General features: G+C 45.9%; 1 pseudogene; it reads right to left on the minus strand.

The window, feature by feature from the left end:
• Positions 1-468: 468 nt before the first annotated feature.
• On the minus strand, positions 469-1,814 carry LOC101282932 (glutamine synthetase-like; annotated as a pseudogene).
• Positions 1,815-18,762: the final 16,948 nt, after the last annotated feature.

The raw sequence follows: 18,762 nt of genomic DNA on the forward strand, positions 1-18,762 counted from the left end.
TCAAATTCCTTAGTAGTCACTTGGCCATGGGGTAGAAGTAACTCGACTCTCCGCCCAGGGGAGATTTCTGGTAATTTCTTTCATCTAAGCAGCACTATTTTCTTTTTAAGGTTAATTCCATTCAAAGATCAAAGTCCAAATACTTAATCAAAACCACTGATTTTGCAAATGCACAGCCCATCTTGGGCTAGATTTGCAACCACCAAATACTGAAGAAAGCAAAGCAAAATGGAACCAGGCCCTTACAAAATACATAGTGTGTTGAACTTTTTTTTTTTTTTGCTAGGTATCACTAAACACTGAACCCTGCTGCTCTTCAAACTCTCTCTTTTCCTTTTTTTTTGGAATAAAAAAAGACCTTGATACCCCATCCTTTGAGTTACAGCTATTAGGACAATGGAGAGAGGGACGAGAGTAGGAGCGGGATGTAGTATTAGGAGGCGTTTGATGGCTGCAAGTCTAGTCTACTTAGGTTTTGTACTGGATGGGCCCATTGCCAGTTTCATTGAGAAGACATGTGCAGATAAGGGCTTCTGTCACTGAAAAGGGGTCGCAGTTGGCAGAGGAGTGATGGTATTCCCAGTAACCCTTCTTCTGGCCGACAGTCCTGGGAATGTGGATGCTAGCTCCAGGGTTGGCCACGCCGGCAGAAAAGTCATTGAAGTTGGAGGTTTCGTGGAGTCGAGTTAGGTGCCGGGCATTGTCCAGGTCCCCCTTGGGATAGTAGGCTCAGATGCAGGTACTGCTTGCTCAGTTTCTCAATGGCCTCCTCAAGGTGTTTCAGGCCATTGTCCTCTCTCATGGCCTTGGTGATGAAGTTAGTGTGGCAGCCTGCACCATTCCATGTCCCAGGAATGGGCTTAGGATCAAAGGTTGCTGTCATTCCAAAGTCTTCAAATACATGCCACAAGATGAAACGGGCCACCCAGAAATGATGTCTCATATCCATTCCTTCACAGGGTCCTATCTGGAATTCCCACCAGGCAGGAATGACCTCGGCATTCCGTCCCTGAAATCTTAACACAAGTGTACAAGCAGGCCTGGTGGTAAGCCTGCACAATATCCCTGCCACAGGCTTTGTCTTCTCCCACACCACAGTCATATGGACATTGGGGCCCAGGGAAGTGGCTGGAAGGCCGACCAAAGGGGTGTTCGTCTGTGCCCATGAGAATATATTCCTGCTCCATTCCAAACCGGGGGTGCTGGTTGCTCACCATGTCTGTGACCCATTTACAGGTGTGCCTTCAATTGGTCTCTGTGGGCTTTCGGTTGTATTTGAAGACTTCACAGAACACCAGCTTGGGGTCCTTGCAGAAAAGGTCCTGAAACATGGCAGCAAGGGTGAGATACTTGTCACTGTTGGAGCTTCAGACTGAAAAGTACTAGAACCATCAAAATGCCACTCAGGCAACTCATCTAACACCGTCAATCCAGGTACGCATAGCTTGGGCTTCCTCACCCTGAGACAGGGACATGCCCACCTGCTGGATGCCTTCTTTCAAGTGGGAACTCGCGGAAGTGGCCGTGGTAGGAGGTATCCTGGGTGGCAGGGCAGGCAGGCGGTGAGAATGAGGTGCAGGAGGAGAGGCAAGGAGGCCGGGGATGCTGTGCAGACGCTCTGCTCTTCTCCCATCCTCAGCTCTGCCAAAATGATCGCTTCCTTCTCATCTAGAAATGGTTTGAATGGGGCAATGGGAGGGTGTCTATTTCCTAAATCCCCTCTCAGTCTAAGTGTTCCTTCTGTTTCTCTCTGGGTCACCTAGTCTCAAGAGGAAATGGTGATGAGCTTACCTGTTTCCAGATGGCACAAGCATTGGGTACCATCTGGACCCAATTGTACGTGGTATCCTTTGTACCACAGTGATGATGGCTCAGCGTCGGGGAGGGGGAGACAGAGCAGAGGCATGATTTATGGATGTGATTCAGTCTTCTTGGGCCTGCTTCCCTACAGGACTAACCAGAGGCCAAATTGGGAAGAAGGAAAAGATTCGTCCTGGTTCCTTTGGCCCCTTTTCCATTGGGAGTGATTCTGACTCTCACCTGCTTAGAACTGAGGATGCCAAGGAGCTTTCTGGTACAAATATTAACAGTGTGGAAAACTGGCCCTGAGTACAAACAGGAGTTTGGAAAGGAAAGAATCAAGCCCACTGTGTTCTTAAAGAAAAGACTTTGAAAAAAAATCACAACTTGTAGATTTCAGAAGACTATCTTCTTTCCAGTTTTCCGTTTAGAAAATATGGATATAATAAATACACATTTGTACACACTTGCCTTGAGGAAAGCGCCTCAGAAACGCGTAGTGGTTATCCTGAATGGTAAGATTCCAGGAGATTGTTTTTATCTTGTTTGGATCTATGGTCTGATTTCCCCACAGTGAATGTGAATGGCAATATTGTTGGATGCTAAGTGAAGGTCAGGTTCCAAAGTCATATGTAAAGAAGAAAATCTTGTCCCCTAAAATTACCCCTTGAAGACTACTTCCCTGCTAAAATGGGATAGATGTGGCTTTGTGTATCACAAAGTAGTTGCCTTGAATTTAGGGGCCAAGATATATGAAAAGATACACATGTTCATACATCAGAATCCACTCAAGGTGCTGAAAAGGTGCTAAGCTTTGTGGGAACTGAAACCAGCTGCTGAGGGAGTATCTGTCATCTTGCTCTGCGTTCCCTGGAGCCTCTACTCACTGAGTGGAATGGCCTGAGGAAGCATCTTTACTCTGCAGATTGCTTTCTCTCTGTTTCTCTCACTGTTTCTTTCTCTCTCCTACCGGGATGTGGTGAGGGGGCTTGTCTTAGAGCTGGGTTTGCAAGGCAAGCCATTATATTCACTTAGATTACATATTCTAGATCAATAAAATTAGCATTTTATTCTAAGGTGGATTCATTAATTAATTGAATTGAATTTATTGAATTCTAAGGTGAATTTATTCCCACTTCACGTAAAGTTAAGAAAGCTTTGTGTACGGTATGGGATGGTTGGAATGGAGGAGGTCTAGGTATAAAAGCAGGAACTTTGAGGAGACCAGGAAGGGCCTGCCCACTTTTGCTTGGAAATCCAGCCCGGAAGCTCTTAGCTGCCGCAGCAAGTTGTTGGTAAATGTGGCTCTTAACTCTGGGTCACTTTCCTATTTGGGGTGGTGGGCAGGAGGAGAGGTCAGTTGGAGGGATGGAATAGAATCTTTTTTTTTTTTTTTGCGGTACGCGGGCCTCTCACTGTTGTGGCCTCTCCCGTTGCGGAGCACAGGCTCCGGACGCGCAGGCTCAGCGGCCATGGCTCACGGGCCCAGCCGCTCCGCAGCATGTGGGATCCTCCCGGACTGGGGCACGAACCCATGTCCCCCGCATCGGCAGGCGGACTCTCAACCACTGCGCCACCAGGGAAGCCCTAGAATCATTTTTATATGTCCTTCTCCCTCACTTTCTCATTCACAGATAGAAACAGGTCCCCACAAGACTGGTATGCCCCTGGGAGATGTCTGGGGTCCCTGGCAAGGGAACATTCGCCCAACACTTACTTATTGAGCACCTATTATATGTGAAGCACTGGGATAAGTACTGAGTCTTCTTGGGGGCAGCCTGTATACCCTCCTTCCTCCCTGCCATGGGGGCAGGAAGAAAGTGAAAGAGAAGACACAACTATGGCTGCCCCATGCCCTCTCATTTGGTGATTTGTCCAGCCCTGTGGATCTGGTGGAGCAGGACAGTGGGGTTAAGACCTGGGTTTTAGAATCAGACAGGCCTGGGTTCAAATCCCACTTCTGGCACTTGTGAGCTACATGACCTTGGACAAGTTATTTGGCTTTCCTAAGTCTCAAGCAAGTTATTAAGTCATTCTGTAAATGGAAAAGATACTTACTGAGCACCTACTATGTGCAAGGTACTGGGGATAAGTACTAAGCAACGTTCTCTGCCCAAGAGCCTTACAACCTGTGGGAAAGACTGACGTTCATATTTGTAAGTACAAACTGTGGTAAGTTCTCCAAAGGGAAAAGGAAGAACCTTTTGAGACTGGATAGCTGAAGCCCTCATTTGGGTCGTTTCAGGGGAGGGCTTTAAGAGAAAGTCTCTCTGAAGAGCTGCTTTAAGTCGAGAACTGTGGGATGAGAAGGTGCCAGAGTACGAGTGTGGGAGAGAGAATTCCAGCAGAGAGCAAAGCATTTGTTCCACCTTCAGCCAGTGAGATCCACCCGCCAATCCCCTTAGAGCAGAGGAAGCCCTTCTTAGCTAAAAATAAACTTGCTGAGCCTCAGAAAATCCTGTCACTGCCCAGATCCCCCCAGAGAGACGATTCTGTGGCTCTAACCCTCCCAGCTGCACCCCGCCGGATGTGTGGGGCTGGTGGTCTTCGAACTGCAGCCCCCAACTTTCCCGGCTAATTGCGCCTCGCCGAGAGTGTGTCTCCAGCAAGGCTGGGCTCCCGAGCTGGGCGCCCGCCAGTCAGTCTGGCCAGGGAAGGAACTATTTTGGGAATTTTTACGATGGAGCAATATTTTTTTGGTAAACAAATGGAAAGCTGTTACACAGGGACGGTCACCCTGTAGCTTGAGGTTCACCTTTCTCCATGTGGAGCTGTCACAGAGGCAGCACTGTCCAGTGCGGAGAATGTCCCCAGGGCTACCCACCTTCATTGCACACCTCATCATTTCTCTTAGATTAAACAGCTACGGAAACTGAGGAGGCTGCTCCCTCCCCCTGCCCTATCTTGGATTCTTTGAGAACAAAAGCTCTGGTGTGGTCTCAGGTAGTGGGGCCTGGCCAGCCTGATTAACCCCTTAGGGCTTGGAGATGGGCTGTTAGCTTTGGAAGGGACCTGCCATCCCCCTCAAGTGGTGAAGGAACCAAGACCCAGAGAAGGGAAACTGCTTTTCCAAGGTCACAGAGCTCATCCACTGCAAATGAGGTTGGAGTCCCAGTGCTCTTCTCTTCCTTTAGGAGCAATAAGCCAGACCCGAGGTCAATAAAAGGAAAGGGTAGATCCCAAGTTTGGTGTTTTGCAGAGAGCCTACAAAACTATACACACATCGCAAGTCATGAATGTACTAAGTTCCTAAGCACTGACCCCACCCTCAATGTCTCCTGGGAGAGGATTCTCCTTATATCTGAGGACCAGTCCTTTATCCCAGTTCTGACCTCATCTGGCCTGGCCTCTTCAGGCACTTGCCTCTGATTGGCTGCTTGGTGGCTGGGACTTCTTTACCCAAGGCCCCTCCCCTTGTTGCTGGGAGACTATCCCTGCCCAAGCGTCATTCCTCCAGCGGCTCCATCAACTCTTGTTCTGCCCCAGTGGCTCCCGAGCGTCCAAGCTGCCTGGGCCCCATTTTCTCAGACTGAGCTATGGCCATTTTTTAATGTCTGAGCTCAGAGAAAGATAATCAGGGCCCCCCAGTGAAAACAGGATCAATGCATTGCCTTCCCCCTACTGACAGAGCTAGGAGGCCACTATATTGTTATGGTGATAATAGCTGCCTCTTCCTGAGCCTCCGCCAGGCCCTAATAGATATCTTTTCATTTCATGCTCACAACAGCCATGCATGGTATGGGTTACTCGTCCCACTTTACAGAGGGAAATGCTGAGGGCCACAGAAGCCCAAGATCACACGACTGATGAGTAAGTAACGGAGCCGAGATTCACTCCAGGTCTGTCTGGCTCTAATCCCTCAGCTCTCCCCACCAGGCAGCCTCCAGGTATGAGACAAAGAGGGTCTGGCCAGGATGATGGCAGAACTATGTAGCGGAAAGGACTCTGTTCACAAGCTCCAGTAGATCAAAGGTTGGAGTTGAAAGCAATGGACAAATAGAACATATCACCTAAGTTTTGAGTCTTGAATTGGTCAGGAGTCTTCCATTTTTAGTTGATAGAAACCCAACTCAATCAGCTTATATACAAGACAGCTTACCTACCTTTGAGTGCCTGGGAAATCCGGGATTACATCTGGCTTTATGAACAGCTTGATCCATGAAAGTCTTTCTCTGCTTGGCTCAAGCTTTCTCCACACGATGGTATCAGTCGTTGCTGGAACCCCAGCCTCAGATCCTCTCAGCAGAAAGGGACCATTTCTTTCACAGCTTTGGTGGGAAAATCCCAGAAGGACTCCTACTGACTGGCTTGGGTCGTATGCCCATTCTCTGAGCCAATCACTGTAGCCAGGGGGCTGGAGGAAGCATGTGCTCCTCAGGGAAACCAGCTGAGCTTCGGTGTCTGGTGAAGGGGAGAATAGGTTTGGGGAGACAGAAACAACAGATAAGCTTAGGCCAGGGGACTGGGAGAACGTTGGCACCCCTGACAATCAGAGGGAAGAATCAGGAGGAAGGGTTACTTGGGAATAATAATACTAATTACAACAACAGTAATAAGTAACATTTACTACAGCTTACAAAGCCCTTTCACATACCTTATTTAGTCCTCATCTAACCCAGAAAGGAAGGCAGAACAGGTGTTGTTACTGACCTCATTTTACAGATGAGGGGACAGGTTTGGAGAGGATAAGGGATGTGCCCTTGGCTGGCAGGTGGCAGATCTGGAACTCTGATGGTGGACTCTCACTCAGGTTCTCTGAATCCCAGTTCAGGAGGGGAGACAGGCTGAGTGTGGAGTGCCTGGTGTCCTGAAGGCCTCTGTTGCTCTCAAGGTGACAGGCACACCTGACCATGTCACTTTGGGGTCATTTACTTAGTGTGAGCCCTTGCTAGGTGTTACACGCCATGTGGGCAGGGATCATATCTGTCTAGTTCACTGCTCTACCTTAGTGCCGAGCTCTGTGCTTGGCACCCAAGAGGCACTGAATATAAAGTGATCCAATAGAGCTCTGTTGATGACCTGAGTCTCCCTGGGAATGGAGGATGGGGACCAGAGATCCAGGCTAAGGACTGAGCCTTGGGGAGTGAGAATGGGGAAAGAAATGTAATGGGAGCCTAAAGTGCAGCATGGTTGGTCCCAGCCCCAGACAACCTTCACCAAATGCACCACAAGCCTCGCATCTGCTGGGCAGACCAAACTGGACATATGGGACCTACAGACTCTGAAAATCCCATTGGTACAACAGGACTGGGTTGGCAACCATGTGAGTTGTGTCTTCTGGGACCTGTCTTTGCTGTGCCTGATTGCACTTCTCTTTAAGTTCAAGTTAAGTCAATCAAACTCCATTTATTGAGCACCAACTATAAGCCAGGCATTGTGCATATATTGGGCACCAGGTGTATGGTGATAAATATGACACAATTTTAAGGGTCATTTTAAGGGCCACTCATTTGTTTAACCCTCATTATTTCCCAGATACTGTGTTAAGCACTGGGTGTACAAGATTTGGTGAAAGTCTTATTCTAGACAGGGTGGAGTGACACATTTATGCCCAACTGATTACAGTACAAACAATGTGATAAGTGATGTGATCTGCATATAAAAAAGTGCTTTGGGATTATAGAGATAAAAGTGACTAATTTTTGTTTGAGAGATTCAGGAACTCTTGCTGAGGAGATGCTTTCTGAGCTAGACTAGCAGAGCAAAGGAAAAAGGTAAGTGCAGGGTGTACTTAGAGGAGGAATGGTGAGCTGCTTAGAGTGGGGAGACTCAGTGCTCGGGGGAGGTGGCGGGAAATGGAAGGTGGGAAGGAGGCGAAGCTTGAGGACTGGTTCAGGGATTTCCACTTTATCCTTAGATGCCCTGGCCCCTTGGCAGGGAAACCCTTGCCTGGTATCTGTCTATGTTTTGCCATTCAGTCATCTATTGGTTTCATACTTTGTTCTCTGGTCAGCATGTCCTATTTATGTTTGTTGCCTCTTAAAATGTGAGCTACTAGTGGGCAAAGCCAGTTTCCATGCATTTTTAAAAAAATTTATTTATTTAATTTATTTATTTTGGTTGCATTGGATCTTCTTTGCTGTGCGCGAGCTTTCTCTAGTTGTGGCAAGCAGGGGCTACTCTTCGTTGCGGTGAGCGGGCTTCTCATTGCGGTGGCTTCTCTTGTTGCGGAGCACGGGCTCTAGGCGCGCAGGCTTCAGTAGTTGTGGTGTGTGGGCTCAGTAGTTGTGGCTCACCGGCTCTAGAGCACAGGCTCAGTAGTTGTGGTGCACGGGCCTAGTTGCTCTGTGGCATGTGGGATCTTCCCGGACCAGGGCTCGAACCCGTGTCCCCTGCATTGGCAGGCGGATTCTTAACCACTGCACCACCAGGGAAGCCCCATGCATATTTTTGCGTGCGTGCTGAGCCCAGTATAGTATGGATCATAACCAGATCCTCTGGCCAAGAGAGGCTGGCCATGAGCTCTACTGAGTGACTAGGGAGCAAACTCAGAGCTGCTGAGACTGAGCTCCCCCCGAGCTTCCCTCATCTACCACCTTTGGGGTCACCCATAGTGTACATGCTGGAGTGCACTGATTGTCCACTGATATCCAATCCCTTTTGTTTGATAATAGAACTGAGTTTGAACCAGACACACGCCACCCAGCCTCCCTTGCTACTTGGTATGTCCATACACCTGTGTTGCAGCCACTGGGGTGTGAGTAAGAGTGAGTTGGCCATAAAAGGAATGCATGATCCTAAAAGGAATTCATTAGCACAGTGAGATCAGCTCTGTGCTTTGTGACCACCCAGAGGGGTGGGATAGGGAGGGTGGGAGGGAGATGCAAGAGGGAAGAGATATGGGGATATATGTATACATACAGCTGATTCACTTTGTTATACAGCAGAAACTAACACAACATTGTAAAGCAATTATACTCTAATAAAGATGTTTAAAAAAATGTTTAACATTTTCAAATGTCACAAGAGAACCTGGAACTGTAATAGCAAGCATTGCACATTTGGGATTTAATTTTGTAGTTCTTTGTAACATTAACCTTGTTAATCTTTGGTATTAATCTCCTTTTTATTCGTTTGATTTGCTTTGGGTAAAACTTTAAAAAATCCTTTATTTTGTATAAAATCTATAGTTTATATTTGAAACACAGAATTTCTACTTTGGTTCCCATTTGTATATGTATATCAGATCACTGAAGTTTTCAAGCCTGTATTGTACATAGAATAAATTTATCTAAAATAAACTTATTGGATAAAGCCAAAAGATATATATATATATACAATAGAAAACTAGAATTAACTAATTGGAATTTATTTTGCTGTGAATGACTAATGAACATATAATAAAATTAACTAAACTAATAAGCTTACACTACTTATTTATTTTTAATAAATTTATTTATTTTATTATTTATTTATAGTTTTTTGGCTGTGTTAGGTCTTTGTTGCTGTCCGTGGGCTTTCTCTAGTTGAGGCGATCATGGGCTACTCTTCTTTGTGGTGCACGGGCTTCTCACTGCGATGGCTTCTCTTGTTGCAGAGCACAGGCTCTAGGCACGTGGGCTTTAGTAGTTGTAGCATGCGGGCTCAGTAGTTGTGGCTCGTGGGCTCTAGAGCACAGGCTCAGTAGTTGTGGCACACGGGCTTAGTTACTCCACGGCATGTGGGATCTTCCCGGACCAGGGCTCGAACCCGTGTCCCTTGCATTGGCAGGCGGATTATTAACCACTGTGCCACCAGGGAAGCCCCAAGCTTACACTATTTAAAAACATGTTCCTTATATTAAAAAATCAGAAATAAGGAATAAATTAATTAATACAAACTTTAAACATTTATCTCTAAAAATAAGAGCAATCATTTCATCGACTAAAAGTAAAAAGTAGGATCACCACATTACGTTACTGGAAACAAAGTTGGCTATCAGACATCATTATTCTTTAATTACATGATTCTTTAAAAAATTATTAGGGCTTCCCTGGTGGCGCAGTGTTTGAGAGTCCACCTGCTGATGCAGGGGACATGGGTTCGTGCCCCGGTCCGGGAAGATCCCACATGCCGCGGAGCAGCTGGGCCCGTGAGCCGTGGCCGCTGAGCCTGCACATCCGGAGCCTGTGCTCCGCAACGGGAGAGGCCACAACAGTGAGAGGCCCGCGTACCGCAAAAAAAAAAAAAAAATTATTTGAGTTATTTGAATTCTTTCAGATTGTATGCATAAAGTACGACTTTATTAATATCTAATATAATACTATTTAAAAGTTACAGAACTGAAAAATCCCATTTCTTCAGCAAATAATTTGCAAGGAAAAATAGAGAATAGAGAAACTATACATTTTAAAAAACTGAAGAAACATCAACTAAATGCTAGGCTTTATTGGATTCATATTCAAACAAAACAACTGTTAAAACATTTTTGTGAGACAATCAGAAAAAATGAACAGTGACTATATTAAGCTATTATTTACCTAATTTTAGGTGTGGTAATGGCATTGCTGTTATATTTCTAAAAAGTTGTTACATTTTAGATTTTCATAATAAAATATTTATCAATGAAATTTAAAAAAATAAAATGAATGCATGACCACTCCCCTGCCCTTTCCCCCTTCCTACATCAGGCGGTGAGGACACCTGGAGAAGAAGCCATCTTGGACTCAGCAATGGGAGCTGTGTGTTGAGGAGGGCAGCGTCACCTAATGGCCTGGACCACCTGTCTGTGTACTGGACATTTTTAAGTGTCTTTTTTATAGCAGCTTAGTCTATACCTAGATATGCTTAGTAGAGGGAACCTTGGACAACCAGTTCTTTATTTTGTGGTCTTACACAGGTCACCTTATCTTCCTAGGGCTCAGTTGCCACATCTGTCAGATGGGAATATTAAGTACTCTTTCCTTGCTCCATGGCAAGCATCTAAGAGCTGCAGATGTGGCTATGATTTGAAAACCGCAGGAGCAAGGCAAGGGTGCGTGGGGAGCAATGTCGGGGTGAGTGAGTGATGGTCTCTGATCATGGTTTATCACTCAGTCATTTCCTCTAAAGGAGTTTTGGAGAAACTCAGTTAAACCATTGGTCTAGCTAAGCAGAGCCGAGGAGGACCCTGTGGGAGCTCACCATCTGCCCAGAATAATTCTCCCCCAAATTTAAAGTGCTCAGAAAACACAAAGTTTGTCTTGGCCATAGTGGGCCAGACCTAAGGAAGTGATCTGGGGTGAAAGGCTTTTACACAATTGTAAGTAATGGGACGTGTTGAACCCAGTTGAACCTCATTAAAATGCCACGGCGGGTTGAGTGTTTATGTTTCATGCTCATGATGTTTGAATGTTTAAATTCACATGAAAACCGTAAGCACTGAGATGAAATAACTGGCAGGGCCTGGGCCACTATTTCAGGACGAAGGGTACTTGATGGCGACAGCGGTGTTGACAGAACACGCTGCCTCTGAAGTACATGGAGGGCCCCAGCTCAGATGGGCCCAGGGCTCCCCACTCTGCTAACCTACCCATTAACATGATTTGCTTTTCCTCGTGTAACCCACTGCCAGGCACTGGTGCTTGTTCCACACACCCAGGTTGACTTATGATAAATGAAGGACAGAGTCTGTGTGATTTGGGAGAGGCGAGCAAAGAGCAGAGTGTAAGGGTTTGTTGGGGAAATTGATTGAAAAAAGAAGGCTGTCTAGGAGAGAGAAATAAGACAATGTGTTTGAAAAACTGGAAACAAATTCCTTAAATACCTCACAGTAAGAGAATAGTAAGACAGATTATGGCCTAAGCATGCATTCTGTTCATTAAAAAAATGTATGAATTGTCTACTGTGCACCAGGGACCTGTGTTATGAGATTCTGGGACAAAATCCCTGGCCTCATTTTATGCAGCTATTTAAAATGATAGTTATGAAGCTTAGGTAACACCATGGAAAATGCTTATGATATAAATTTAGCAAAAGATGCAAGTGTCCAAATTTATGCACAGTGTGATGACCCCTAGATTAAAAAAAAATAAAGATGGATGTAGGGGAGAATGAAGTGAGAGAAAATATGGCAAGGAAGTAATGACTGAGTTGGGGGGCACGTGGAGTTATGGCCAATCTGCCTTTATTTTCCTAACTTCCTGTACAGTAGTTGTAGTCCATTAGTAAATTTAAACAAAAAGTTTTTTAAAAAATAAGGGACATCATCTGACCAAGCGATCCTCCCACATTAACCACTGGTCCAGCCATCCTTCAAGGAGTACTTCACACTGGACCAGCCGGTCTTCCCGTGCCAACCGACTGCTGACCTTCTCCAGGTGTCAGGCTCTGCTCCTCGGATTCTGAATCATAGATGTGAAGGTTTGGGAGGGGCCCGGATATGCAAAAGTGCACTCCTCTTCTCGGTGATGGCAAATTCAGCAGTTCTCCAGTGGAAATGGAGAGGGCCCCAATCCAGCACAATGCGGGGGTTGGTATTTCCCCCACTCTCATGGCCCGGGCACCAGTCCACTTAGGCCATGAGATGAAGGACTTGGCCAGCTTCCCACCTTGGGAATGGATGGGCCAGGTACCGCCTGCCAAGCCACAGCCAGACACTCACAGCTGTGCCTGTGCCTCCGGAGAAAGCGAAGGTTCTGTGTGCTCACTCGGAATAGGCCTGCCTGGGGCATGACTCTGGGATGTAGTGTGGAATCAGACAACCCAAAATTTTATTTTAAATTTGCAAGTATTTAATCGAAGAACTACATGCACATGGTTAGGAAAATAAAATAGTACAGAAGGCTTATATTTAAAGCAGACCTCCGTTGCACTGCTCCTTGGAATCAGTCTTGTCTCCCAGAGGCAACGGCTTCTAACTGTTGCCGTTCTTGGTTCTGCCAGTTTCTTTCTGAGTAATATAATATACTAATCCTGCTGTGTCCTGGTGGTTCCTTAGGGAACTTTATCTATTGTTTCCCTGCTTGAAGAAAGCAGGATTTAGTTCATCTGTACGCTTGGGTAGACGCAGAAAAGAGCCATCCAGGCGCTCCCTTCAAAAACCAACGTGCAGACCAGCCGTGTGAATAGTGGTCAGCAAACAGCCACCAGCTGCCAGCCCCTTTAGGGTCAGCCTCAGAGGTAACACAGCGCCCTCACCCAGGCCATGCCCTTTCTGGGGCAGCCTGCATCCAGTGCATCACATGAGGGAATAAGGTCAGGCCATTCCGCTCAATGCAGGACTCAAATGGTGAACGCTCACTTCGGTGCTCCTGGCTGGTGGCAGGAGGCTTTGTAGAGTCTGCATCGTAGTTTGACTTGTCCCTTTGTCCAAACTGCTTCCTTCCCATTTGGTTAGCAGACATTCTGTCCACACCAAAATGTCCTTCATATTTGATCCTGTCTAAAACATCCACGGAGACATATGGTCCATGCCATAAAGTCCTTGAAATTTGGTCCTGTCAAAAGCCCTGTGACATGGACCATTCATGGATTATTCATGGATTATTTTGACTAGGACCAAATTTCAAGGACCTTTTGTCATGGACCAAATGTCTGTAGACCAAATATCCAATGGACGTTTTGGAGAAGACCAAAGTCCTGCAAGGTCCCACTCTTCACAGGTGCCAATCCTAATAAACATCATGTGCCCCTAGCTAGCTCAATGTCTGCTTCCAGGGACCCAATCCTGTAACAATTGTCCTTGTCCCTCTCCCAGTTTTTCAGAGGATATCAATTTGTATATACATTGTCAACTTAGCAGGAACTATATTTCCCAAAATTCCCTCCCCATCATGGTTCCAAGTTAGGGTTAGCCATGAAGGACGTTTGTGCAAAATTTGGAAGGTGGAAGTGAGGCCACAGCCTTTTTTACTCTCTAAAGGTTGGCACAGGGCCAGGTGCCATTGCAGCTAACATCTGTCACTGACAAGTGGCTCACCTTGTTGGCCTGCTGCCCGAGGTTCCTCCACTCCTTCCAACTTTCCTTCAGCTCTTCTGTGTCCTGGGCTGGACACATGTGCAGCTCCATGATGAAAGTCACTCACATCATGGCGATTGGAGATGGAGACAGATACAGGTTTCAGGTTGTCTGTGTGGGTTTCAGGTTGTCCTTCCTCTTCCTTGCTCGCATCTTTTCTTCTCCACTGCTGGTCCCGCTAACCACAGGTCCAACACCAGACACAGAGGCAGTAGGCTTACATAGACAATTTAATCAAGTCCCATGACTGTGTACTCCCCATAACAGTTCCTTTTTTCTTGAATTCTAACTGATACAGTCACTATTTCTAGTTCCTCTATTGGTAACTTTGTTTCATTAGCTCTCAATTGTATTTGACACCTTACCCTGTAAGGTAGGTTATTAGCATCACCATCCTAGTCTTCCCCTCTCACCTCTTCTATCAGCTATTTTAAAATTTCTACATTGTTAAGTGTGGTAACATTATATCCTGTCCTAAAATCATAGTGACCTTTTCCCTTTTTTGTTCATGGTCCATTCTAAAAGTGGAAGACCAATAAACAGCAACTGGATTGGTGTATTTTGTGTGGGTAAATGGGCGCAGGGCCTGGTGACGGTCAATGATCACATTTCTTTTCCTGTATATCCGAAGGCAGACACCAGTGCCACTCCAAGGACAATATTCTTAGCCCCAGGATCCAGCAGATTTTCTTACTCTATGTACCACCATTTGCTCAAATGCATCTTACCTCTTATGTCGTCTCATTTTTGGACCATAACTTTCTAGTTCAGTGGTTTGTTTTTCCCTGAGTTTTTGATTGCTTCCTTTTTTCTCTTTGGGCAAAGAAAGCTAGGTCTTTGCCATCATGTCTCAATTTTATCATCTAGGTTTTTCCTTATTTTATGTGTGTCTTGGATGTATTATGTTCTTCTAGAAGTCTTTTTCCTTGGGACTCACTGACATTTTATTGGACACCATTTTCTTTTGAGGCTTGCTAAACAGCTGACTTCTGGGTTAATTCCACCATTTCTTGTATTCTCACGTTACCCTTTTATTGCCCTGATGTTCACTCCACTTTTCCTGGAGTACATTCTCATTTAGTTTATTCATAAAGCATGTACAAGAAGGAAATATCAAGTATAGTTGACCCTTGAACAACGTGGGGAATAGGGGCACCAACTTTCCCTGTGGTTATAAAGCTTCCTTTATAGTCAGCCCCCCCACATCCAGATTCAACCAACAGTTGGGTAGTACTGTAGTACGTATTCAGTGAAAGAAATCTGCACTTAAGTGGACCTGCACAGTTAGAATCTGTGTTGCTCAAGGGTCAACTGTACCTATGTGAGGATTTAGCTGTGTGACTTGGACAAGTTTCTAACCTCTTTGTACTTCAATTTCCTCAACTACAACATGAGGATTATGTCATGTACCTCATGAGATCACTGTGGGATTATATGTGATAACATTTGTAGAATGCCTGATCCTTGGTGCTGAGCAACTTTTGGTTTATTTCCTTAATTAAGCCACTTTTTGGCTAAGATCTTAAAATGCTCCCACTGCCTATGGAATACAGTCCAAATTTTTTAGCATGGCCCAAGGCCCTCCTTCCATAATTGGATCCTAATTGACCTTTTCAAACTTATTTCTTATTACTCCCTTCATGTACCTTGTGCCCTGCCGAACTCTTCTCCCAGCACCTGTGTCTTCCAGCCATCGAACCTTGACCCTCTGTGTTCCCTCTGCCTGAAAAGTCTTTCCTATAATGTCTGTTTGTCCAAACCCATTTCCCTTCTCAAGTGCCCTCTCCACCATACATCCTCCCCTGATCTCCAGCTATAAGCAATCCAGCAGTCTCTGGCTTTTATCTCTTTCTACTGGATATTAGAGTTGTTTTGGCCACACACTTGGCTGGCTGCCTGTGGACAGACCAAACCCTTTTAATACTTCTATGCAGCTGGGGCAACCACAGCAGTGAATGGCCCTCTTTTTGCAGGCTGGGCAGGATCCAGGCTGCCTTAGGCAACATTTTCAGAGAGCCAAGAAACTACTGCTTCTTTCCTCTCTCCTGCCAGTGCAGCTTTCCTCCCCCATGAACAGCCCCTCCCCACCTATACCCCATGGAAGGGCCAACTTTAGTTTTGGGAAACCACCTATTTGGTGAGGTCTTATGGTCCCTGGGAAAGTACTCTGCCACCAAATATCTCTTCCATTGGGATTTAACTCCACCAAATAGGTGGTTTCCCTAAAAGTAAAGGGCTTGGGTGAAAGAGGATCCACAGAGTAGTGGGGTACCAGAGATGGATTTTTCTCAATTTCACAGGTTAGGTCTTAGGTATGATGGAGCCCAACTGGTCACCAGGTGAGGCAGGAGGTTGGGGAGAGGGTAGAAGGGAAGGTGATGCAACCTATGAATACGGGTTTTCCCCATCCCATTCATGCGCCATACTCTCTCCTGACCTAGGTGAGACCCTGGACAGCTCCTTGTAATATTACCTTTGAGGGAACCACAGAGAAAGGGAAATCCCTTAACTCACCCAGCCATTTCTTCTGGGTGCGATCCCCAGCCATTTTTGTTCATTTTCAGGATAGACGTGGGAAAAGAAGGGTGGCCCAAGCTGGTGCTCATCCCAGGCCCTTCTCTTCAGAGCCAGGCCCGACCCACTCCCTATGACCTCGATCAATGTAGAGGGCATCCAGCACTGGAGGTGCAGAAGCTTGGAGTTGTGTGTTTCTGAGCAGACTTTGCAGCCTATTAAGTTTTGAATTCCGTCTGGTGGTCACATCCTGGACTGGCTGCCCCATGGCAGACAAAGCTCCTTTTGTAACCAAGGGAAGGGGGAAGCTGAGTTCTTAATGTGGCCAACCAACTTCCAGTTTATACCAATAAATTTCTCCTTGGACCTTTCCAGTACAAAGCCTTGCTAATATGGAGCTGTGGGGCTGCGGGAACTGGCTGAGGCCTGGCAGTGTCCACAGACCCAGTTCTCCTTGCCCTTGGCCAGATCCAGCTCTGTGGCAATCTAGGGCTCAGGCAACAGAGTCTTGGGATCCCAGGCATCTAATTAGGTTTTTGTGTTATGTGCCCCATCCAGGAGGAAGGCTGTCCAGGGAGGCCACCCACACCTGAATCAAAGAACACAGTTTCTTGTTGCTGGAAGGGTCCTCAGAGAAAGCAAGTCTAACCCTGCTTCTTTTTCACAGGGAATGGGGTGTGTGGATATTGGACCTCTGTTATCTACAGAGACAGTGACTAGGCTGGGGCTAGACTGCGGGTCTCCCTACTCCACATCAAGAGATCCTTTTGCGTCCACCGTGCATGACTTTTCTTCTGGAAATGTGTATGCTTCAACAAAAAGACAAAGGGAACAGGCCAATGAGGTCTAAAGAACCAACTGATGATGGTCGGGGTTAAAGCAAAGTGATTGGCCTATAGGCCAGGGCTGCCCTGGTTCTCCCCTACATCACGCTATAGACCACAATCTGCTGTAAGACCCAAGGGAGCTGTAATTCCAGTAGGAGTCCAAAGGCCTGAGAACCAGGGCAGCCGATGTTGTAAATCCCAGTCCAAGGGCAGGAGGAGACCATATCAAGAGGTGTGTACCAGCTCAAACAGGCAGGTGGGAAGGGAAAGGGACAAAATCATCTTTCTTCTACCTTCTGTTCTATGCAAGCCTTCAGTGGATTGGGTGAGGTCTACCCACACCAGGGACAGCAATCTACTTTAGGGAGTTCACTGATTCAAATGTTAATCTCATGTGGAAATGCCTTCACAGACACACCCAGAAATAATGGTTAACCAGCTCTCTGGCTAGTCAAGTTGACACATAAAATCAACTCTCACAATGTTCTTGCTTTTCACCAGTGTCATAAGTTTGCTTTTGTTTTTTGTTTATAAAACCTGGCTCTCAAATTTGAAAAGGAGTCAACTACAGCTCCTTATTTCCTTTGTACCTTCCATACATACCTAGGGCTTCCCAGTGATGCAAAGACTACTTGGGTGGGAGCCAAACCGTGGAGCTCATTTATGATACAATTACAGACAATTACCCACTGGAAAGTTAAACCCCAGCTAGTTGTTCTGTTACTATGACAGCAAACAGGGGCTAAATTGATAAATAATTTCAGGGACTTATGCATATTGGGGGAGGCAATAGAGTCAAGTCATTTAGAAGATAGTCTGTGGAGCCAGATATAGACCTGGGTTCAAATATCAGTTCTGCCATGATTTACTGACTTTGTGACCTGTGGACAGTTACTTAACCAACTTTTGCACCAGTTTCCCCATACGTCAAATGGGGATAATACTAGGGTTGTTTAGAAGGATTATGTGAATTCATCCATGTGAAGTACTTAGAACAATGTCTGTTACATAGTAAGTGCTCAATATGTGTTAGCTGTTATTATTATTGGAGGAGTGAGTGAAAATAATAAACATTTGTTGAGTGTTTGGGTAAGGTATCGTGGATGCCAGGAGCTTTGGGAGATAGGAGGGTTAATAAGAAGAATAAGAGGTGGGCCCAGCTCTTGAGGTGCTTTCAGTCAACAAGAAAGAGAAGATACTAACATGTCAAACAGAAGGAATGCCATGCAAGTGAGACCAATAGTAACAACTGATTTTTGAGAAAGGGGATTGGATTTCAGAAGGGGAAGAACAGAAATCAGGCCAGAACCTGACCATTCTGAGATCTCAGAGATGGGAAAATTACCTTGAGTAATTTGGGGGCGGTTGGAAAGTGAAAGTTTTTTCCAGTTAGAGGCCTGGGGTATGTGTGTCTGTGTGTGTGTGTACACCCATTTACAAAAAGAAAGGCCATTTTTTTTTTTTTAAAGAAAAGAGAGAAAGGAACATTTCCAACACCCCCCTGTAACCTCATTCCACTAGGCCACTTCAAGAATTCATTAGCACATTGGCTGTGGAACTTTTGTTTCAGCTACTCCAGCTCCCAGGATACCTGGGAGAATTCTGAGAGGCTAGTTTTGCCTCTCAGAGAGAGAAGGAACCAAGCAGAGATTTCCAGGTCAGAGCAGATTTGGACACCTATCCCTAAGGGAGTGGACTGGGCAC

The sequence above is a fragment of the Orcinus orca genome, chromosome 2 (assembly GCF_937001465.1).
Source record: "Orcinus orca chromosome 2, mOrcOrc1.1, whole genome shotgun sequence".
NCBI classification, from domain to species: domain Eukaryota; kingdom Metazoa; phylum Chordata; class Mammalia; order Artiodactyla; family Delphinidae; genus Orcinus; species Orcinus orca.